Source organism: Lagenorhynchus albirostris, chromosome 2 (assembly GCF_949774975.1).
Source record: "Lagenorhynchus albirostris chromosome 2, mLagAlb1.1, whole genome shotgun sequence".
NCBI lineage: Eukaryota > Metazoa > Chordata > Mammalia > Artiodactyla > Delphinidae > Lagenorhynchus > Lagenorhynchus albirostris.
Window position 1 is genome coordinate 133,188,565 of NC_083096.1, and position 23,668 is coordinate 133,212,232.

Below are 23,668 nucleotides of genomic sequence, written 5' to 3' on the forward strand. Positions count from 1 at the left end.
AGTTAGATGGATGGACGGATAGATAGACAGACAAATGGTTGAGCGGATGGATGGAGAGGCTTCTTGCCACAGACAAGAGAAAGTACTTGTATCTTCCCCAAAAGACAGAGCTGCCAAGTCACATTTGGTTTCATATCAAAGCTCATCACAGGAAAAGGCTACGCGTGTCACTAGACCAGTGCAAGACAAGGCCATGTGATGGCAAAGCTGTTCCCTGAACACAAGATTATAGGGAGGATCTTTCAATTTTTAGTTGCAGCTTTGCAGTCAGAAGAATCTGAGTAGTGGCTCCACCATTTACTTCCTGTGTGACCACGGACAAGTTACTGAACACCTCTGTGCTCAGTTTCTTCATTTGTAAACTGGAGGACTAGCCAGCCTAATAGTGCTGTGAGGTTTACATTATATTGCTCGAATAGAGATATTTGTTAAATATTTTAAACAAATATTTGTGTTAAATATAAGTCAGTTTTCTCCTCTCTGTCATGTAGGCAACGTGAAAACCATTGCAGAGATGAGCTGAGAGTGGTTAGAAACTCCCCTGTGGGGGGAAGACTCCAGATACAGCTGAGTCGCTCCAGAGCATGTAGAGCTGCATTCCTCTGGGATTGAGAAAAGACTCGTTTCTGTTCAGGTAGCCAAAGAGAAAATGAGTTTCCCCTTGTCATGAGGAAACTGAAGGTGATTCTGACTCTGAGTGACCTCTGAACTATGGCTTAATTTCAGTGGCATCTGAGAAACTCAGGTCCAGGCTTCCCAGGGCTCTGTTCTTTCAACTGAGAGAGGAACAGGTAGAGAGAAGCGGAGACGGGGACAGAAAGGGATAAGGGCTGAAGACCTAAAGCAGCCAGGAGGCTCATTTTCTTTTCCTGACTTACCCTAAAGAAGGGTATAGAAGGAAAATATATTCCTTACATTGTGTCAGGATGGGAGTGTGAGTGTGAGTGTGTGAGTGTGTGTGTGTGATTGTGAGGATGGGTGTATGTGGAGAGGGGAGTCTGGGAGGGAAGTGGGTGTGGCTGCATGTGAGAGGCTGTATTGTGCTTGTGGGGAGTGTAGAAGGTGAGTGTGGATGTGTGGGAGGCGTGTGGGGAGAAGGTTGAGTATAGGGGTGTGCAGATGTGGGTAGGTATATGGGGATGGGGGAGAGCGTGGGGAGGAGAGTGGGCCTGAGTCATCACACTGAGGGGATAAGCCCAGCAGATGCATAAAATCACACAGGTCTAAGCATTGTTAACAAGATCTTCTTCCCTGGACATTTGTCAATAAGTTTATTTTCCAATCATTCACTCATTTATTTTCCCATTGTCAACACTGATGTACAGGGAGAAAAAGAAAAATATTGAAATCCCTGAAGGACTTACAATCTTGGAGAAGGCAAGACACAGATGAGTTCAGCAACAATAGTGAACCCAATGCTGAGTGCCAGGCACTGTTCTGAGCACTTTGTGTGTACCATCTGGTTGCCTGCTCACAATGACCCTACATGATATGTCCTATAGTGACTTCCATCTCACAGAGACTTGTAACTGGTCCAAGGTCACACAGCTTGTGAGTGGGGCTGGAATTCTCATGCATGCAGTTTGGCTCCTGAAAATGTGCTCTTAAGTGTCGCATCAAGTCTATACCATCTGTTCCCAACTGACCTACAGGGCTAGGCTACGTCCCTTGTAAAGGACCGGCTGCCAGGGAGCAATCAGCCCCTGAGAGGCTTGGTGCTCTAGCATGTGTGACTGCTTCACCCGTTGCCCTGGGTCCACTGCTGTCTGGGCCCAGTCACTTGCCCCATTCCTCTCCCTACAGCTCTTACCCTTTTCTACTTCTCACCCCAAGATTAGGCAGAGAGAGGTATAGAGAGGAGACCAGTGTAAATTTAAGGGCTCATCTGCCCTCTGCCCATCTGCTTACCCAGCAGATCTGGTATATTTTTCACCCCAAAATCCTCCGTCCTGCTGATCCTGGGAGGCTGTGCCCATTACAGCCACCTCGATTCTAAGCCACCTCCACCATCAGGGTTAGACTCTGGGGTAGGTCTGGCCCAAGTCTACTAGCCTGAGAGACAAGGAATTTCCTGGGGAATACCTAAACCCCAGGGAACCAAATGGAGGCCGTTGCAGGGTCAGCCCTGCTGTCTCTCCTCAACTTTGCCCCAGCCTGTCAGCCACCGCCCCGGCCCCTCTCCCCATGCCCTTGTGCCTGGGTCCTGGGGAAAGAGGCTGGCGAGGACAAAGTGGAAGAGCAGATTCATTCAAGCCCCCCCAAGCCATCGGTGGTCAGAGCCTGGTGATGCCCCTTAATAACAAGTGACAAAAGCAAGATGAAGAACTCCTCCTGGGGTTGTTCTTTAAATCACCGCAGGGCTTAGGTGTGCTGAGGGGATCAGCAGAGGCTGGGGGACACAGTGACAGCTGCAAAAACGCCAGTGCCGGAGGTGGCAGGGCCAGCGGTGTGTGTGGCAAGAGGACAGCATGCAGATGCCGTCTGGCGACAGACTGGGCCCATTGCTCACACACGAGTCACTATCTGGGAGCTCTCAGAGACAGAGATATTTTGGTAGGGGGAGCGGTTTGAAAGGGAACGGGGTCACACACTCGTGAACGCTGGAGTGAGAGTATGCTTACTGTATGTTATCATTTCTGGCAGTTAAAAGCCCTCATTTATAAATGCTCCAAAAGCCTGTGTTCCTGCCTGAGGGCGGGTGGAGGTTTTTAGCAGTACAGTACAAATGTTGGCCATCATCTCTTCTAAAAGGAACAATTCGTGCTCGCTTCGGCAGCACATAGACTAAAATTGGAACGATACAGGGAAGATTAGCACAGCCCTGTGCAAGGATGACACGCAAATTCGTGAAGCGTTCCATATTTTTATATATGTATATGTATAGCTGATTCACTTTGTTATACAACAGAAACTAACACACCACTGTAAAGCAATTATACTCCAATAAAGATGTTAAAATAAAATAAAATAAAATAAAATAAAAATAAAAGGAACACTTCAACAGAGAGCCCCAGCTGAAAGAGCCGAGGGACATTCCTCAGCTGTGTTTGTCCCACCCTTGGTGTCCAGTACAGTCGGGAGGTCATCTGAGCCAACTCAGGCCAGCCAGCAACCTACGACCTATGGTCTAGCCCCAAAACGGAGCCAGGCCGATCATATTCCCACCTCAGGAATCTGAACCAAGAATGCTGAGATGCGCAGGCAGTTAGCAGAGGGGCTGGGGGCCACGGGAATGCGTTGGAAGGTCCCACCCGGCGGAGTTGGAGCCGCCGTGGGAGGGGGAGAGGCCAGGAGGAGGCAGGCAGAGACCTGGGTAGGAGAAGGTGTGCAGCGAGAAGTGAGAAGACGGCGAGAAAGGCAGCGACGGAGGTGGACACCACGACCCACAGAATCCCCAGGGCCCCTCAGTCGCAGCTCCAGCCCTGACCCCCTTTCTCCTGAGGGGCCCTCTGTTCCATGGAACCAGGAATCCCGAGTATCTGATGGCCAGGGTGACCTCCCTGCAGGAGGCTGGGGGCGTCTGGGTTGAAGGAGACCTGATGTTCAGTCCACAGTGGCTTTGCAGATTACAGCCAGAACACTGAAGGATGGTGTGAGCAAGGAGCAGAGTGGACGTGATGATCAGCTGCCTCCCGACCACATCTGAGGTGAAGCAAGAGGAAGTTGACTTTGGAAGCCTTCACACAACTACATCGTGCCTCAGGCAGGCAGGGAAAACGGTGGAGTGGTTATTTCCAGGGATCCAGCAGCTAGACTGCCTCAAATCTCAGCTGCTTTTTCTGTGAGAACCTGGTCGTAAATGTACTCTTCTAAGTCTCAGTTTCCACATCTGTAAAATGGGCATGGAACAGAACCTCCTCCCTCAGGTTGTTGGGGGTCTCATGGGGTTTGCCTGGAAAGCAACATGCTTGGTCTCTCCTTTAGATGCTATAATTATGTGCGTAAACTCCTCCATGAAGGGCAAGAGGTAGATTAGAGGCTGAAGACTCTTTTTCCCTGTAGAATTTTCTACCTGCAGTGACCAGCGTGGGCTTGTCCGATGACAGGAGCACACCCCTTCTCTTTGTCCCCCCTCAGGGCCTCTGTGGGGAGAGAGGCTTTCAGAGTCACTCTGGCGGCAGACAGGCCTTACTTAGCCAGGCTTATTAATAGGAGCCGTGTCCATTTCTGTCTTAAAATAGCCATAGAAAGTTACTTAATATGAGCTTCCAGGTGGGTGGTCAAATTGCTTTTATTGTCTTCCTCTCAGGAGAGTTCAAGAACAGCCATCTGCCAGGCATAGGGGCCTCCTGGCTCCAATGAGAGGGGCCTGCCCAAGGGAGGGGCACTGGACTTGGAGGGCAAGAACCTTGGCCTAGAACAAGGCCCCACCACCTGCATAGCTCAGGCTCTAAATACTGAAGTTCTAAATACTTTAAGAGGGTCTCTGCCTAGAACAAGGGCCTTGCAACAAAAAGTCCCTTCCGTGACCTCAAATTCCACACCCCGCCACCTGCACCATTATTGCCCTCCTTGAATTTCTTACTCATCCCACTTCCAAACGCTATTTAGCCATTACACCCTCAGGAACCCTCCATCCACTGTGGACACACACTCCCTTTATCCCCGGATCCTCGTTAGAAGGCTCTCATCATCTTTTGTTTTAACAGAAGTCTTCACTCTCTATGTAGCCCTTCAGGAGAAAGTTGCTCACCCTCTCAGGCCCATATCCTACACCTCTGAAGTAGAAGTGGTGGCTGGATTTTCCTGGCTTCCCTCTGTCACTTCCACAACGATTGCTTGTCCAGACTCACAGCTTTCTTTGAGTCTCATGCCATCCAACATCTCTCCTCCCCAATACTGAAAACTGTCCAATGCTCATTCACTGAATCATTCATGGCCTGGCTCTCAGTATTCCTCTTCTGCTCAAGTCCTGTGTCACCCTAAGAGATTTCAGTGCCCAGGCAGACAACTGACTGGACTGTTACTTCCTTGATCTCTTTAACTCCAAGGGACCTCACCTCTACTCTGCTTCAGCCACCACTCCCAGACCCCACCCTTGATCTTGTCGTGACCCAGGACTGTGTCATCTGGATTCTAGTAACCTCCTTCATGGTTGCATTGTTCCACTCTTCTGGCTATCTCAAGCCTTCATACCCATGATACCTGTACTCTGACCTCCAAGAGACCCCAGCTCTTTGTTCCTTTCTATTTCCTCCAGTCTATCAGTCCCCCCAGCTGGAAGTCCAGACTTGGTAGGTGATCATGTGAACTGCACTCACACCAGTACCACTAGTTTCCTTGCATGCTAACCTGCTATGCTTTCCTGCCCCAACAAATTCCAGTTATTTTCTTCCAGCCTCCATGGAGACTGTTCAAGTCCTGCTCTTCAACCTGTGCCTGGGACTTCCCCTGCTGATTCCTCTGTTACAACCTCTCCTCTCTGCTTCAACACTCTCACTCCTCCGATATTTTCCTCTTGCCCTATAAATCTGTCCAGTCTATTGCATCTGACAAGAACTCTCCTAAGTCATTTCTATCAATGTCCAATTTGAGCTTCCCCTGCGATAATCTATTCACGTGTCCCCTCTTTCTCTTACACATTCCCCAACCCACTGCACTCTGGCTTCTGTCCTAACCATGCCATGGAAACTGCTTTCCCTCAAGTCATTGTTCTAGGTACTATTACTGTGTAATAAAGTACAAATTACCCCAAAACGTAGTGGCATAAAACAACCATTTTATTATGCTTGTGCATTCTGAGGGTCTGGAAGTCAGATCGGTCACAAAGTATCGCTTGTCTCTGCTCCATGATGATGACCAGAGAGACCTAGACACGCCTCTCTATGTGGTTTGGCTTCCTCACAGCATGGTGGCCTCAGGGTAGTCTGGCTTCTTACATGGCATGCCCTAGTGTTCCAGGAAATTAGGTGGAAGAAGCATTGCTTTTTATGATTCACAAATTGTGACTTTTATAGCCTCAGAAGTCCCATAGCACTACTTCCACCATGATCACTAATCAAAGTGGTCACAAGCCCTCCCAGAATCAAAGGGAGATAGTATAGACCCCATCTCTCAATGGGACAGAGGCAAGGTCACATTGTAGAAGAGCATATGGGATGGGAAATATTGTTACAGTCATCTCTGAACGATACAATCTGCAACAGTCTTCAATGATCTTCCAATGACCGATTCCAAAGGATGTTAATATCTTGATCGCTACTGTATTTGTTATTGCCGGTCATTCCCTGCTTTGTGAAACTGTCTACATCCATCCATCTGGGTTACCACAGTCTTCCTATTCTAGACAGACCTCTGCCTATATCTTCCCCTTCATGAGAATGTTCCCTAAGGGTCTATTCTCAGCCCACAGCTTATCTCACTCTTTGGCTTCTCTCCCATGGCTTCGGTTACCATCTACATGCCATTAACTCCCAAATCTATCCCACACAGACCTTTTAAGCATTGGACTATATACCCATCAGCCTGGTTGATGTGTTCATAAATACCTCAATTTCAGCGTCTCCAAAGTTGAACTCACCATCTTCCACTTTAAACCGTCTCCTCCTCTGGTATTCTTTCTCTCTCTTAGGAATACCCAGTTGTCCAAATTTTGACTCTTCCTTTTCCCTCACCTTTCACATCTAATTACTTACCAAGTCATGCTCTTTTTGTCTCTTAAATCATTCTACAAATTTTGTTATCATTTTACAGATGAAAAGATTGAGAATCAGAGAGGTTGTTATTTCCCAAGGTTAAACAGCTAGCATCTATTTCGTCTTTCATGTGTTAATCAAACACTTATTGAGTACAACTAAGCTCTAGGAAGTGGAATAAAAAAAAGTTATGACATGGTCCCTGGTCATTTTCATGGAAGAGATTGGCAAGTAAGCAGTAGATTACTATAATGTGTGATAAATGCTGTGATTCTGAGAAGCATTGGGTACAACAGGGGCAATGAGTCCAACTGGGGGTGGGAGAAGTGAAGGTGGGGGCTGTATTAGTCATCTATTGCTGTGTAACAAATTATACCAAACTTTAGCTGCTTAAAACAGCAAACATGTATTAGATCACCATTTCTGTGGGTCAGAAATCTGGGTACTGCTTAGTTGGTACCTCTGGCTCAAGGTCTCACAAGGCTGCAGTCAAGGTGTCATCTGGGACTGCAGTCATCTCAATGCTTGACTTGGGGAGGATTCATTCTGAATCAATACCCCACTCACCTGGCTGTTGGCAGACCTCAGGTCCTTACTGGCTCTTGGCCAAACGCATCAGTTTCTTGCTATGTTGGCCTCTCCCTAGGACTACTCACAACAAGGCACCTGACTTCCTTGAGCAAGGGTTATGAGAGAAAAAGAGTGAGAATAAGGCAAGAGGAGAGGGAGCCCAAGATGGAAGCCATGGTCTTTTTGTAACCTAGTCTTATAAGTGATATCCCATCACTTATGTCATATTCTATTTCTTAGAAGTGAATCACTGGGTGTAGCCCACACTCAAGGGAAGGGGTTGCACAGGGCATGAAGACCAGGATGAGGCACTTGCTGGGGAACATCTCAGAGACGGTCTATCATAAGGGTCAGGGATATCTGAACTAGACTCAGAAGGAGTTAGATAGGTGAAGAGCTATGTAAGACCATTCTAGGCAGAGAATGCTATATGTGAAATAACTTGGAAGGGAGGGAGAGCTCCTGGAGTTGGAGGAATTACATGTTCAGGAAGGTTGGAGTGGAGGCTGCCATCCATATGGAGATTAGAATGCAAGCTGGTGTTGATGACCAATTCTGTCATCCAATGGATCACCTGTGCCTCCCAACTTAGTGTCAAATCCTTGCTTAATATGCTTTTGTCCACTCTATGATTTAACCAAGTTTTAAATAGTTAATCAACATTGAATATTTCACATACACAACAAAGCTTCATTATATAAAAAGATAAAGAAATTGAACTTGAAATCTCTTTTTTTCTTTACAAAACCTCAAAGATGCTCAGAATGATATTCCAGTAGGACACATTTATAAATCATTACAAATGTGAAAAGCATGACTAGTATTTTCAGTTGTCAGTGGGTAAAGATGACTTGACACTCTGGAATGTATTTAATTTTTAAATAAAATTTTACATTGAAGTATAACACACAGAAAAGCCCACAAAGTACAATTCAATGAATTTTCACAAAGTAAATATCACCCAGATTGAAAAAAAAAACCATATCACTCTCCCCTCCAAATCTCCATTGTGCTACCTCATAGTCGCTCACTCCTTTCCAAAGATACCCACTACCCTGATTTCTCTCATCAGAGCAGTTTTTCCTGTGTTTGAACTTTATTAAATGGAATAGTATATTCTGTACTCTGTTCTTGGTGCTCATTATTCATTTTTGTGAAATTCATTCATGTTGTTTAAATGTAGCAGGGACTGGTTCATCCTCACTGCTGTATAGTATTACATTGCAGTGCTAAAACACAGTTTATTTCTCCATTCTGCACTGGATATAAATTTAGACTGTTTCTAGTTTGGGGAAATTAAGAATAGTAGTGTTATAACCATTCATGATTATGCCCCATGTTGTACATATGTACACATTGTTATTTGGTCTATGCCTAGGAGTGGAATTACTGGGTCATTAGTAGATTCAGACAGTTTCCCAAGGTGGTTTTTACCAACTTACACTCCAGGAGCAATGTTTATGTGTTCCATTTGCTCTATATCCTTGCCAACACTTTGTATTATTGATATTAACGTTTTTACTATAAGTTATTCTGAAGTGTGTACAGTGAGACCTTATTGAGGACTAATTTACATTTCTCTAATAAGTAGTGATATTGAGCATTTTTTCATATGGTTGACCTTTGAATGTCTTCTATCATGAAGTGTTTGCTTAAACTTTTGCTCATTTCTCTATTGGATTTTTTTTCATATTGCTTTGCAGACATTCTTTATATATTGTACTAATTTCCTTGGAGAGCCATAACAAAGTACCGTCAACTGGGTGGCTTAAACAACAGAAATGTATTGTCTCACAATTCTGGAGGCTAGAAGTCTGAGATCAAGGTGTTGGCAGAGTTGGCTCCTGCTGAGGGCTAGGAGAAAAAGTCTGTTTCACAATTTTCTCCTAGCTTCTGGTGGTTTGCTGGCCACTTTTGTTATTCCTTGGCTTGAACATCTCTGATTTCATCTTCACATGGTATTCTCCCACTGTACGTGTCTCCATATCCAAATTTCCCCTTTTATAAGGACACCAGTCATATTGGAGTAGGGACTCACCCTACTCCAATATGACTTCATCTTAACTAATTACATCTGCAATGACCCTATTTCCAAACAAAGTCACATTCTAGGGTGCTAGGGGTTAAGACTTCAACATATGAATTTGAGGGAGAGGGACACAATTCAACTGATAACGTTTTTTGAACATTAGTCTCCTAGTCTGCGGTTTGCTGTCACTCTCTCAATAGTATTGCAGTAGATTAAAGGTGACTATAAATTCTTTTTCAATCTCCCATTGAGAATTGGTGTTTATTACTCCCTCCCTCTGAATCTAGGCTTGCCCTGTGACGGCTTAATCAATAAGACATGTTGAAAGCAATGCTGCATCAGTTCTGGTCCTGACTTTTGAGGGCTTGGGCAGCTTCTACTTCTTCCCTCTCTGGAAGACTTGCTCTTGAGACACCAGTCTGTTAGAAGTCCGAGCCATATGGAGAGGCCGTGTGGAGGTACTCCTAAGTCAGCAGCCCTAGCAGAGCTCCCAATCAATAACCACCATTGATTAACCAGTCATGTAAAAGAGCCATCTTGGATGTTCCATCTCAGATGAGCTTTAGATGACGCAACCCCAGCCAGCATCTGCCCAGCTAAGCCAGCCGACCCTCACCTTCATAAGAGGGAAAAAAATGACTGCTGTTTGTGTCAATACGTTTTTTTTTTTTTTTGGCTGCATCATGAGGCATGTGGGATCTTAGTTCCCCCCCCAGGGATGGAACCCGTGCCCCCTGCAGTGGAAGCGTGGAGTCCTAACCACTGGACCGCCAGGGAATTCCCATTGTGTCAATAAGTTTTGATGAACAAAAGTTCTTAATTTTAATGCATTCCAAGTTTATCAATACTTTTCTTTAGGTTTAGTGCCTTGTTTAAGACCAACTGGCCTCCTTCTAGGACATGAGTCTTCTCTATGTTATATTCTGGAAGCTTATTGATTATCTTTCACACTTTAATCAACATTAGCTGAATGATTTTTGTGTATGATATAATGTAGTGGGGACATATTCCTTTTGAATTTAATGATAATAGTAACTTTTTTGAATTTAAAATTCAGCGTGGTATAAGACACCAACATAGTAGTAATTTAACCTCACAAGTAAGCAAGAGAAAACTTGACATCTCCATAATTATTTTACCCATCTGCTAACCTATCACTCCCCAAATAGGTCTGAAGACAATGGAGAATTAGTTACTTATTCATTCATAAAACATTTATTGAGAGATTTACATTTATGTGTGCCAGATTCTGAACTAGATGCTGAAAATAGGCCTCTCTTCATGTAATTACAATCTTGTGGGAGAATGGGCAATAACACGTAATGTAGATTATGCTGAGTGTTACGAGAAAAGCAGAGATGCTACTGGAGACCAGGAACTCCTAACTTAGTCCAGGGGGAGGTTGGGGTACATCAGAGAGATTCCTCACAGAAGTGATGCTTGAGACTCATGGGATGAATATTAATTATCTAGACAAAGAATTGGAGGGATGAAAATTCCAGGCAGGAGAAAACACAGCATGTGCAGAGAACTCCAGGTAGGGAATAATCCAGCATGTTAGAGATACTAAAGGAGTCTCACGTGGCTAGAGAAGTGAGGGTGAGGTGGACACAAAATGAAGCTGGAGAGGTAGGAAGGGGCTAGACTTGTAAGCCTTCTTAAAGGAATCCAGGTTTTATCCCAGGAGCAATGGGATGCCTTTCAGAGGGTTTAAGCAGGGGAGGGGCATGATCACATTTGTGTTTTTTGAAGATCACTAAGGCTGCCTCGTAATACAAGGTAGATGTTAGGCTGCAGGCCTGCAAGGTAGCTGTTACTCCACAGACCTGCAAACCTTGTAAGAGTCCAGCTGCGAGGCCGAAGAAAGGGCCTGGAGACAACGACAGAGACATTAAGTATATATTGGATAGTGAATCTTACAAGTCCAAAGCGAAGTCCTGGAGTGACACCTCACCATGTACAGCAGACAGTGGCAGGACCCAGCAGCAGTCTTCTAGAGGGGAGAGGGTGGAATCTACCAGTTATAGGGGGTATTGACGTCAGGTTGGCTCATCAATTACCAGGGAAACCAGCAGCCGGGGTGGAGGTCAAGCGCCATAGGCCGTTACTGATTAAGCCCTATGATTAAGAGGATTGAATAGTCAGTGTGAGTAGGGTGTAGGTGAAGCAGGGACTGGACAGCAGGGGATGTACAGAGAGCAAGACAACAGCCATCTTGAGGGCCCTGACCATACAGTAGAACATGAGCAGTGTCTGACACAGGCTTCAAAATGCCACGGTGGTCCCAAGGATGGAGAAATCCCATTGTTGGGGCAACAGGAAGGCCTTTATGGAGAAGGTACAGTTGCATGGCAGAATTATTTGGACATGAGAAGACAGTGTGTGTGTGTGTGTGTGTGTGTGTGCGTGCGTGTGCGTGTGTGCATGTGCATGTGCGTGTTGGGAGGCAGAGGAGAAAGAGTCCAGGTATAGGCAGTGGCCTGCACTCAGTCATAAGCTAGATAAGTGTGGGACATGTTTGGAGAATGGTTAAGGGTCCAGTCTGGCTGGAGGATAATGGGGGATAAACCTGGAGGGATAGGTAGCGGATATGAAGGGCCCCAGAAGGCGTACACGGATACCTATATGCACAGCCATTCCTCATAACGTGTGGATTCTGTGTTTGCAAATTCACTTACTTTGCTAAAATTTATCTGTAACCCCAAATCAATACTTGCAGCAAGTTTGTAGTCATTTGTGGATATGTGCAAAATTTTTACCAAAAGTTTGAGTCAACTCGTGTACCCCTTCCCAGCTGAGGTTGCAAGGTGACCCTCTGCTTTCGTATTTCAGCCTCTTGCTGTAAACAAACGTCCTTTTTGTGGTCTATTTGGTGGCACTCTTTTGCATGTTCACACTTTTTGCAGGTGATTTCACTGTTTAAGGCAGCCCCAAAGCATACTGCTGAAGTGCTACCAGCGTTCCTAAGCATAAGAAGGCTGTTTTTTGGAGAAAATACGTGTGTTGGATAACCTTTGTTCAGGTGTGAGTTATGACACGGTTGGCCATTAGTTCAATGTTACTGAAACAATGATACATATTAAAAATATAATGTGTGTATATATATATATTTTTTTTTCTTTAAACAAAAACATAAAACAAATCTATGTATTGATCAGTTGATGAAAATGTGCCAAAAGGCTTATAGGAACCTAATCCTGTATTTTCCCTGGGAGCAATGGTTCAGTATTAGCAATTTCAGTGTTTGCTGCCGCTTTATAAAACTTCCTGCAATAATGAGCATTGACTGTACCTATGCACACATTTGCCCCCTGGGAGCCAGTTATTAAACACTACCAACACACCATTGACTGGTGTGTCCTTCCTTGAAGCAGGATCTGAGTAACCCATCTCCACATTGGCCGTAATTTCTAGGCCCCCAGTGAGAGCAGATTCAGTCTTTGGAGTCACCAAGACCTGTGTTTGAACCCACCTCCCCAGTTTACTAGCTGTGCACCTGCAGGCAAGTGACACTGTGCCTCCCCATCCTTGAAAGGAGAATAAGAGCCATTTCACAGTTTTTATTGTCCCAGTGAGATCATGTATGTAAGATCCTCAACCCAGTGCCTGGCACATACATGGCAGACGGTGAATACCTGTTAATCCTCCTACACTCTACCCCAAATTCCAGGAAAAGGTGGAGGCAAGGAGGCACTGCGCTCTCTGTCTGCTGCTCAGTTCCTTGATTATGCAGCTCCAGGCTCCAGAAGTGTGATGCAGTCATTCTAAATTGGATTATCAGACTCACTCTGTCTGAAAGGCCCAGGCTGAGTCTTGCAGTGGAGATGCCCAAACCTGAGATTCTAGAAGACCTGCTGTCTGCAAAGGGTTCTCTCTTCTCAGGACCGCCCAAGGGTCCACTTTCCAGTCTAATTCTTGTTGCTTTCCTGTCATGACAGGAAAAATAGGCAATGCTCTAGCCCATGTCTCGGCGTCCATGGATTCTGGTTTTGTGAGGGGCTGGGGGTGAGTGTATTTGCTTAGTTTGTTTTTCATCCTGTTTCTCAATACACTCATCTGGGATTCAGAAGCCCCGGCTGCCCCAATTCAGACCTTGTTTTCTCTGACTCAGCTTTACTCTCAAGACACAGCTTCACCTCTGAGTCATCAGGCTGAGCTTTCGAGGACAGCAGTCTGGCACTCCCACTCCAGCCTCCCAGGAAAGGTGCTCTGTCTCCACACCCCAGCGCCAGCCCCATGCCTAACTTGGCTCACAATGCCTAGAAACCAAGAAACACAATCTTAATGAGATCAGAGGATGCAGAGAGAAAAGGTTTCAGGACCAGGAATCAGAATGCCTAGCTTTCAGTTCCAGCTCCAGCAATTACCTTGTGCAACCTTGAGCTAGTGAGGGAAACCTCCTGAACAGGGGTGTCCTCTTCCATAAAACAGAAATAGTAATCCATGCTGGGTCCATCCTGTAGGGGCAATGGGAGGCCCAAATGAAATAGTGTGAAGTACCCAAAACTCAAGGGCACAAACCCCTGCTCCATGGGCTGGATCTGTTCCATAAACTAATTTCGTTTGGCTTGAACAATATTGACTTATATATCAAGTGCTTCGCATTTTAAAAATGAGTTGTCAACAAATGGGGAAACTTCACTTGGAGATCTGGATTTACAGCTTCTCTTGAAAACTGGGTCGATCTGGTCATATTAACTTGTTGCCCTGAATGGCGAAAATTGGCGAGAGCAATTTTGGGTAGCAGCAGCCCCTTCACTTGGGCAGGAGCCTGGAACTGCCCTCAAGTGCACCACAGTCCCCACCGCTCCCTATTATTCCCAATACTGAGGCCAAAACTCTGCGCCATTTATTGTGGCTCTAGGGCCATTGATTTGCTTCTAGTGGTGCCCTAGAGGAAGTAACTCATTATAACAACCATGTTTCCATCAAAATGGGAAAAGGAAAGTCTCCGAAGTGTCCCTTGCCCCAAATTATCTCCCCTCTTCACAGTTTCAGTGTTAAAAATGAAATCCCTTTGGTTAGGTTTTACCTGGCACCAATGGACCCTCTGAAAGGTGCGCATAGTGGGTCAGAGCTGGGGTCTGGAGTCCTGCAGGTTCCATGCATTCTACCCCTCCCATGCCTGTTTGTCCCCATCCGTAAAATGGGGCGGTACCAGCTCTTTGCTCCTAAGTTTATTGTGCACTTTATCGTGCACGGTATGGCACGCAGTGAGCAGGTCGTTCAAGGTTAGTGACTGAAATGCAAATATTGTGAACTGATAAAAGGCGTCGTGGGAGATGAAAGTGTGAAGTGACTTAGTGGGGCTAAAGCAATGGTGGGAAGCAAAAAAGCAAAAGGAAAAGGAAATGGCTTAGGAGAGAGGAAAAGGTCGGTTACATCCGTCCCTACCCTGCATCCACCTCCGCAATGAAAAAATCCCCGGGGCGATGTACATCCCCTCACTGCACTCGGACTCCGTTACCCAGACTGGGTTCTAGTCCTGGCTTGGGCAAATCATTACCTTGTGTGATGATGTCTTCCCATCCGTAAGAGGATAGAAATGCCTCAACAGTTAGTTACTGTTGTAGTAAGGATGAACTAAAGTAAATGCATATGAAGGCACTTTGGAAATCTGAAAAGCGCTCTACACAGGTTAGGAGTTTGCTTTCTTCAAAAAGTTTTTCCTCCAAACTCCATCCAAAAGCTTTTTGAGTTTATCAAGTCTAAGACCCTCCCCTCGGTTTCGCAATGCCGCCGCTTCCTACACACCAAAGCCCGCGCCGCGCCAGGAGTCTTTTTTTCCCCTGACGAAGGCGGGGACTCGGGTGGTGTTGGCAGCCGGCGACGCCGGGCGCAGCTTCGGCCGCCCGCGCCTGGCCAGTCCCGCAGCGGCCGCGGTGGGTGTGCCCGGCTGGGTGTGCGCCCCGGGCTCAGGCCGAGCCCGCAGGCGAGAGGGCGCCCGAGGCGGTGCGCGCCCCGGACGACGAGGGTGCGCTAGCCTGGTGGAGCGCGCCCGGGACGGGGACTGTGCTCCCGGAGGCTGCGTGCGCCCTGAAGTCCGAGGCACAGCCGGCTCCCCCCGCCGGCCTCCCGCGGCTCGCCGAGGTAAGGCGCTCCGCCACCCTGGCCCTTCCCGCACCGGCCCGGCGCGACCCGGGTCTTGGCCCCGGCGCTCGGCCCCTTTCCTCTGCCTCCGCCACCCGCCTCGCCCCCTCCCCGCGCCGCATCCCCGGCTCCCCTAAAGCAGAGGCTGCGGCAGCCTGGGCCGACTTGGCGCCCCCTGCCCCCCACCGGGGTCCGAGCCCGCGCGGGGAGGGGGCTGCCCAAGGGCGGGCGCCACTCGCCTTCCGCCCCACCCGCTCCCCGCGCCCTAGTGCCGGGGACGGAGGATATTGGGGAGCGGGGAGGCCGCGTTGTCCTTGCGGCTCGGATGGTGCAGCCCCCGCCCAGCGCCTCCGAGCCCAGAGCCTCCGAGCCCGGCGCTGCGGTCCGGGATGCAGCTTGCGGGACTGGGGCACCCTGCCGCCGGCTCCCAGGACTACCAGGAATCGAGCTCCTAGTCTCCCTTCTTCCGCAAAAGCCGGCCCCCGATTCCTACTCGGGTACCCCTCGGCCCCTGGCTGAACTTTCCAGCGCTCCTGTTGGACCACGACCTTGGGTGGAGGCAAGGGGGCCTCTAGGGGGGCCGGATGTGCTGGCGGCCGCCCCCGCCGAGGGCGCTTTTGCTGAGCACGCAGGCCACTGGTGAGATTCCCTCCCTGTCATCTCTCCCTTAAGGTCAAACTTTTGACCCCAAGTACTTTGTCCCTGCAGAGTGGCCAGTTACTTAGCATGGGATTTGGAAAGTCGAGCCCCATGGTCCCTACACCAGGTCTGCATTTGCACTTGCCCTGAGCATCTGCCAGGACTGCAGGAACCAGTGGTTTTGGTTCCCAGGCGCCCTAGGGTTTGGGCTTGGAAGGCCGGGAGGAGGTATTTTCCAGGAGAAGGAGATGGAGGCTCCTCCTCCTTTCTGAGGATGACCCCGCGAAGCCTGGGCAAAGTCCTATTGACCAAGTAGGGTCAGGGGAGGACCAGATGCAGCCGGTGACCCGGTTGAGGCTTGGGGAGAAAGCATCCTGAACACGATTCCCAAGGACTTGCCTGGGTAAACCAAATGTGGGTTCCCTTAGAGCCTTTCAAAACAGGACACAGGAGAACACAGAGCTACATTTGGAATAAAGGCAGAGTTCACTCTGATATTGCCTTTTCAAGTCCAACCCTCCCGCGCATGTCCAAACCTCCTCCTCACTGGACCGTAATGTGAGTTGAGTTATGGGGAATGTTAATGGGCAGTGAGAATGGGGAATGGCTCAGGGTCCACACCAGACTTTCATTCAATCAACAAATACTTGCTCTGCGCCAGGCACCAGGCGAGGGAGTGGGATACAGATATGAACAAAACTGGCACTGTCTGGCCTCGTGGAGCTTGCAGTCTAGTGGCCAAGAGTGACTTGAATCAACTCACTCAAATAAATATAGAATTACAAACAGTGCTGAATTGCTTGAAAGGAAAGGATAAGGTGCTATGAGAATCTGTGATACATACAGTAGTCGCTTAGTCGGAAGGCTGATAAGAAGTAACTAGTTCAATAGGGCAGAAAGAGTCTTCTTGGCAGAAGGAACGGCATGTGAGAGGGCCCTGAGGCAAGTAGCAGAGTCCTTTGGAGGGACTGAAAGACTGTTTACCAAGTGATGACCAGGGGCCCAAATGGGCATGTGCCTTACTTCTGCATCCCATCACCTGGGCCAATCAGTACCTTCCTTTCTCATCCATAATCACGGGCAGTTGGAGTCCCCCTGGCTGGGAGAGAAGAAGGAGAGACTAACATGCTGGTGCGGGACTCACCCGCCCCATGCACGCACTTACTACTGGCACCTTTGCAGACAGCCCATGTCCACTCAGGGCGCCAAGAGGCAGCAGTTCTTTCCTCCAGTTGTTCCCTGTTGCCCACTGTGTTCATGACTGACCAAGGCTTCTGCCAGAAATCAGAAAGATTCATGCTGGGCGTGGTGGTTCACCCTAGGCTTTTAAAACTAGAATGAACTCATTGCCTACAACGGAATACTTTTTAGGGTGGCTTGCATGGCATTTCCTAATCTGGGCCCTGCTTGCCTTTCCAGCCTCATTTCTGGCTTCTTCCCCCCGCTGCCCCCAGTGAGCATCTCCTATGTTCTACTCACAATTGCCCTTCAGGATGTTCCTGGAACACTTGCTGCCTTTGCACATGCTGCCCTTTCTCTAAAATACACTTCCTCCTTGTTCACCCAGTGAATGCGCACTCAGCTTTCAACATCAACATTTAACGTAAGGTTCCCCCACGACCCCGAAGGCCTTTCCTGACCAGAGAGTCAAATGCTCCCTCTTCTTTGTTTCTGAAGCTCCCCTGACAGGCTTCTATCACAGCGAGCATAAAATGCACCTGAGCTTCATAAAGGCAGGACTCTCCTATCATGTACCTAACACAGAGAAGGACATAGAAGGTGCTCAGTAAATGCTTACTAGACTAGAAAACCATCTAGTCTAGTATTTTTTAACTTTTTTATGGGGGGGGAGTGTTACGTATATCTTTGAGATTCTGATGAAAATTATGGATACTCTCTTCCAAATGCATATAACCTAAAATATTTTGCATACAATGTCACATGATTCACAGCCCTCCTCTTCCCCCATTGACCCTACTTTCTAGAACTTTGGACTTTAATTTTATAGGAAACAGAGGCCCAGTGAGGTGCAGTAACTGCCCAATAACCCCTGCAACACACAGACACACCCTCTCCCCACCCCAGCTCCTGACTCTCAGGCCAGGGCTCCTTCCAGCTCTCTCTGCTTCTCCTAGTCAAACAGCCTCTTTCTGTCCCTCGCACTTTGTGAAGGCTGCTGCTCGTGGCTGGAAGATGGATATCTTGGTTTTGCTTCAGTTCAGTAGCAGCCTAAGGTGTGACAGGGAGACAAATTTTGTTATGGGCAGAGTTGACAATTAGGAAGACAGATGGGCCATCTCCCTGGCCTGTTCACTGCCCCTTGCCTGCAATGCTATTACATCTGTTTTAGCTGGAGGAGGGTCACGTGTGCTTCACAGTTGTCTTGTGGGCCCTGGATTGAGCCATGTGGGCTAGGTTTGGAAACGCTCTGGATGGGACCCTTGAGGCCAGGGGCCTAGCTCTCGGTCTTGTCAAAGTCTTCCTCCCCGTACAGCAGGCTATGGGAAGGCATGGAGAGAATGGGGTTCTCGCTCGCCACTCCTGGAGCTCTTGCGTGCCTGCCTCCAGCTTTCTGCAACGAGACGCATGCTTCAGGCAGCTGGGCCCACGCAGTGCCCAGCTTATCTGCAGATCAGGATCTTCAATGATACAGTAATTCACTCATTCATCAAAACTGCATCGTGTCTCTTCTTTGTGCCAGGCACTGTGCTGATTCCAGTTGATAAGGAAGGGTCGTGGAGTGTGAGCCAGAGATAGACGGTTTTGCTCTGTGGAGGGTGGGGAAAGAGGTAACCTTTACTTCTAAGTCAACCCATTCCTCGGATGGTGTGCTAGGGAGGACAGTTAGGGCAGCTAAGAATGTGCTCAGTTTTAAAACTCTGATCTCACGCAAGTTATGTCATCTTTGCGGGGGACTAAATTTTCCTAACTGTAAAATGGGTTTGATAACCATCTTTTCTTGCTTATCTCTGGGCAGCTGTGCAGATGCAGTTATCACATTTCACATGGCAGATCCATTCACTTCAGTATGTGAAGCAGGAGCAGTACAATATAATAACAGGGTCCGTGTGTGTCAAACCTGGCACATTTCATGCGTGCAGTAATCCTAGAGATAGTTACAATCATAATCTCAGATGTACAGATGACAAAAATGAGGCTCAGAGAGGTTAAGTGATTTGCCTGGGGATATGGAACTAATAAATGATAAAACTGGGATTGACAGAGCTCTCTGTCTCTGGGGATCAGACAGCTGGCCACTTGGTGCTATTCTGTAGTAGACTATGTGGGAAGAGGCCCGGGCTTGGAAGCCAGGGCATCACGGGATTGGAGCCTAGATCTACTGCTAACTAGCTGTGTGATTAACAGCTGGACTGCTAACCTCTCTGTGCTTCAGAATGCTAATCTTCCAGACCCAGAGTTTAGACTAAGAGGCTTCTAATAGACCTTTCTGTGAAGTTTCCAGGCTACATGGATAATATTTCAAAGTAGGATTAAAGGAAAGAAGAGGGGCCCTTCCAGTAAAAATAGGCTTGTCGCAGTTTCCCTGATAAAATAAATGCTGCCCTAAGATCTCAAGTAGATGGTTAATGTGATATGCAGGCAGTTATAGATTGGTGGTGTCTGAAGAAGCTGGCTGAAGTTTCCTTCTCCAAGGGAAAGAAGTCTGTTTTCAAAAGGAACGCTTCACTGTCTTGTCGGGGCTCTGGGGCCTGGGCCTTGCCCCTCACTTAACTTTCTGGGGACACAGGCATTGTGGAAGAAGACACAAACCCTGATTCCCTCCCCCCTTCCGATATTTTCTCCAAAGTAAATAAACTTTATTGGCTGGAGGTGTTTGTTGCTCTGACGTCAAGGGACAGCGGGGAGAGAAATATGGCTTTGGGAAGAATTTGCTCCAGCCTTCGGTGCTGGTTCTCCTCCACAGCCTGGTTTCTGCCCAGAAGCCAGAGATGCTGGCTCTCAGTGAAATCAATTTTGATTTTCATAGCAGGGCACCAGACATCAGGGCTGAGTGTTTCCAAGTGCTGTGTTCATCGGCTGGTCCTTACCACCCCACTCCCATCCGCCTTGAAAAATGTGGCCATCCTACAGTTGGGGAAAGGTTTAAAAGACAAGGAACGTCACGTTGGGTAGCGGCTGAGTAGAGCCTAGTATGATCATGGTCTACACTTCTTAGGTGCGATACCAAGTGTGTAGCAGGGGGCCATTTCATTAGTAATTGGTTAAGTGTTTTAAGAGATCGTTTTCATGTATCATTTGTATGATTTTTTTTTTTTTTTTTTTGCGGTACGCGGGCCTCTCACTGTTGTGGCCTCTCCCGTTGCGGAGCACAGGCTCCGGACGCGCAGGCTCAGCGGCCATGGCTCACGGGCCCAGCCGCTCTGCGGCACGTGGGATCTTCCCGGACCGGGGCACGAACCCGTGTCCCCTGCATCGGCAGGTGCACTCTCAACCACTGCGCCACCAGGGAAGCCCCATTTGTATGATTTTTAAATAAATAAATAATAAAGGTCATCACTCCTCTCTTCCTCAAAGAAGGATTACTAGCCCTGTGGGCCGGGGCAAGTGATTCATGTTGACCGAAGAAGTTCAGGTTCCTCACCTGTACATGCTGTTGGTAATACTGACTCAGGGTTCTTCTGATACAGAAAACAGAGACTCCCTTAAGCTGGCTCTAATGAAGCGAGTGAGGAGCTATAAAATGCAGTATTGATATCTAAGCAGAGGCCTGGAAGGAGGCCAGGCATCCTTGAGGCGGCAGGGAGAGCGTTCTGAGTCCGAGGATATTCCACCGGTGCAAGTGGTCACTGGTCTTCACGTTGAGTACCATTGGCTCAACTCAGCACCTGTGCCCGCCCCCCCCCCTTCCCCGCCACCTCACTGTACTATCACACTCTCCTTTGTCTCTGAGTTCAAGTTCCAGAGAGGATCCTATTGTCTGAGCTTGGTTCTCTAGAAGCTGAGGTTTTCTCTCCAGGTCAGTCTCTGGTCAGCTTTGGCTAACCAGATAGGAAGGGAGGCCAGAGGAGGGTCATATGTGCAGAACTTGACCTTCTTAGGCAGGAAGGGCTGAGGGTGGAGATTCCTTGAGAAAGAGATGAAAGTGAGCTGGAGTTCAGGAATCTGCTCAGTGCTTACTCAGGTGCTTACTGAGTTATGAAGGATCAAACAGAGATTCTTAACTTGGGGGTTAACAGCCCCAGGGGGCTCATAGGTAGAATTCAGAGGAGTCTGTGAACTTGGGTGGGGAAAATAATAACATCTTTATTTAGCGTTTTCTTCGATTATGAATGTAGGCAACAAACCACAGTGTATTTGCAGTATCTGTGACATTGTCACCAGTAGAAATCACAGATATTTTCATATCAAATTTCAGTTGCTGCATATATCTGGAACATGATTTATGCCCATCACAGCTTTGAAATTACAGCAGTTATTATACCTGCTGCTAGAGCTTATTATTTAATGCATTAATAAGGAACATATACTACTATATTACACACTCATTTGAAAAAGTAATAATTATATTTCAATGTAATTGGTTTTCTTTGTAGTCAAGCTATGTACTTTATTTTATATATTTTAAAACGTTCTGAGAAAAGGTCCATAGACTTAATCAGTCTGCTAAAGAGGTCCATGGCACAAAAAGGGTTAAGACCTCCCCCCCGAAAGTCAGTGAGCTTTAGTTCCCAATTTCCCACCGTCCCTCGCCCTAATCTTTCATATACCCATCTATCTCTGTCCAATTAGTGCAAGACATTCTTGAGCAGTAGTAAATTTCATTTAATAGTTTGGCAAATTTGCAAAAGCACATAATTTGTAGTTTGGGTAGAAGGTTTTAATATATATCGAGAAGTAAATTTACAAATTACGGGCACACACGGGCAACTGGTTCGGTAACTCCTATCAGCCTGCAAACCCATCAGCTTCTGCGTTGATTGCCAATCCCATGCAATCCAGTCCATCGAAACAGCCACAGAATAGGCAGTTATGTTCTTGAGAGGTTAAAGAGCTTGTGTAGATTACGTGATGAATCACTTGATCAAATGCAAGCTAGAATCCTAGGAGGGAAGAGAACCACAGGGAAAAATAGCTTTGAAGTGGGTTCTGAAATGGCGGGAATGAAAAGGAGGCTGAACGGAGGAGGGAGGGAGTCAGTGAGGATGTGGGAGAACTGGCCAGATGTTGATTTTGAGGAGGATGCCTGGAGAGATGAGAGCCCCCCCGGAGCAGCATTAAAATAGGGGTTGGTTTTTTGCTATCTTTTATTGAATTCTTACCATGTGGCAGACACTAAGCCGAGCCCTTTAAATGTAGCAGTGATATAATCTTTACCGAGTACCCAGTAAGGGATAATTGCTATCATTCCCATTGTATTGGTGAGTAAAGTGAGGCTCTAAGAGGTTAAATACTTGCTCTAGGTCACAGAGGTATTAGATGGTGCAGCCAGGGCCTCAGCCCAGACCTGCCTGATCCCAGAACCCCGTGCTCTTAAAAACCACGATAGGCAACCACAGGAGAGTCTGTCTAGAAAAACTATGGCTGCCAATTTGTTTTGGTAAGAAAGTGCTTACTATCCATTCCTGTCTTCCCCACCCTTCTCTCCAGCCTTTCTGCCTGTTCTCACACCTCCTTCCTTCCCCTCTCCACCCTGAATCCACTCACAGGCACACATGCTGCAGGAGTGAGGACAGGATAAAAATTAAGAGCGAAAGCTGTGGGGTCAGGCAGGATGGGGTCCTAACTCCGGCTCTGTCACCTGGCTCTGACCATGCCCGTTACCTCCAGAGGTAATGACGCGCCCTTCCTAAATTTGCATGTCCTCTCTCTAGTGCTTTGTTTTGGATAAGTGCCTCCACTCTTTGCTTACAGAGAGTCATCGTCCCCATCTTCTTCACACACACGGACTGCTCTGGGAGGGCTTCCCTGAACCCCCTGCAAACCCGGCCCGTGGGCAGCAGGCATCACTCCTCTTAGTGGAGGACTCATGAGCGTTACTCGGGAGGCTGTCCTCTCTTGGGTATAAGCTCCCGTCCTTATCCCCCGTGCTTAGTGCAGCATCTGGTGTGGAGTGCTTTTCAGTAGAGCCTTGATAAAAGCCAATGAACAGTGTCCTTTCAGGCCCCCATTGCCCATCCTTGGCACCCATTCTGGGTCCCATCACCTAGAGTTTGTCTCTAGGAAACCTCACTGGTTACCTAGACATGGGCGCCTTCTCCAGTCTCACAGATGAGTATACTGAGGATAGGTGGCAGGTCCTGGTGGCCTGGGAGTAGGTAACTGAGCTGGAACGGGAACCCAGGCCTCTTGCACGAGCACACTGCCTGGCCCTGACACTAATGCTGGGAGTGCCTCTTCCACACTGGTAAGCAGGCTGATACTTTTGCGTCAGGGGACATACGTGGAGCACCTGGAATCACGTGCTTCCGCAGTTGCTCGCTGGCTCCGCTCTTGTGCCTGCCTCGGGGCTAGCCTTCTGACCCACTCTTCTCTCTCATTCTAACCCCATGCCCTGGGCTTTGCCAGCTGCTGAATGGAGCCCTGTGTTAGCCGGGCCCGTGGGTGGCCACCTTCGGGTGATGCCCGGTGGTGCCAGAGGTTCTTGCCCTAAGAACTCTGCCCACAGGGAGAGCCGAGGCCTGAAATTCCTGGCATTAGAGTCATTTCATTCCTTTGGATTACTTTGTCTTCTCCAGAGAGCTAT

The 23,668-nt window shown here is 47.8% G+C and overlaps 1 non-coding gene across 1 annotated transcript; it reads left to right on the top strand.

Moving 5' to 3' along the window:
- Positions 1-2,760: 2,760 nt before the first annotated feature.
- LOC132516509 (U6 spliceosomal RNA) lies at positions 2,761-2,866 on the top strand. The gene has a single exon (XR_009539343.1). It is a non-coding gene; the product is annotated as a U6 spliceosomal RNA (small nuclear RNA).
- The last annotated feature ends 20,802 nt before the right edge of the window (positions 2,867-23,668 follow it).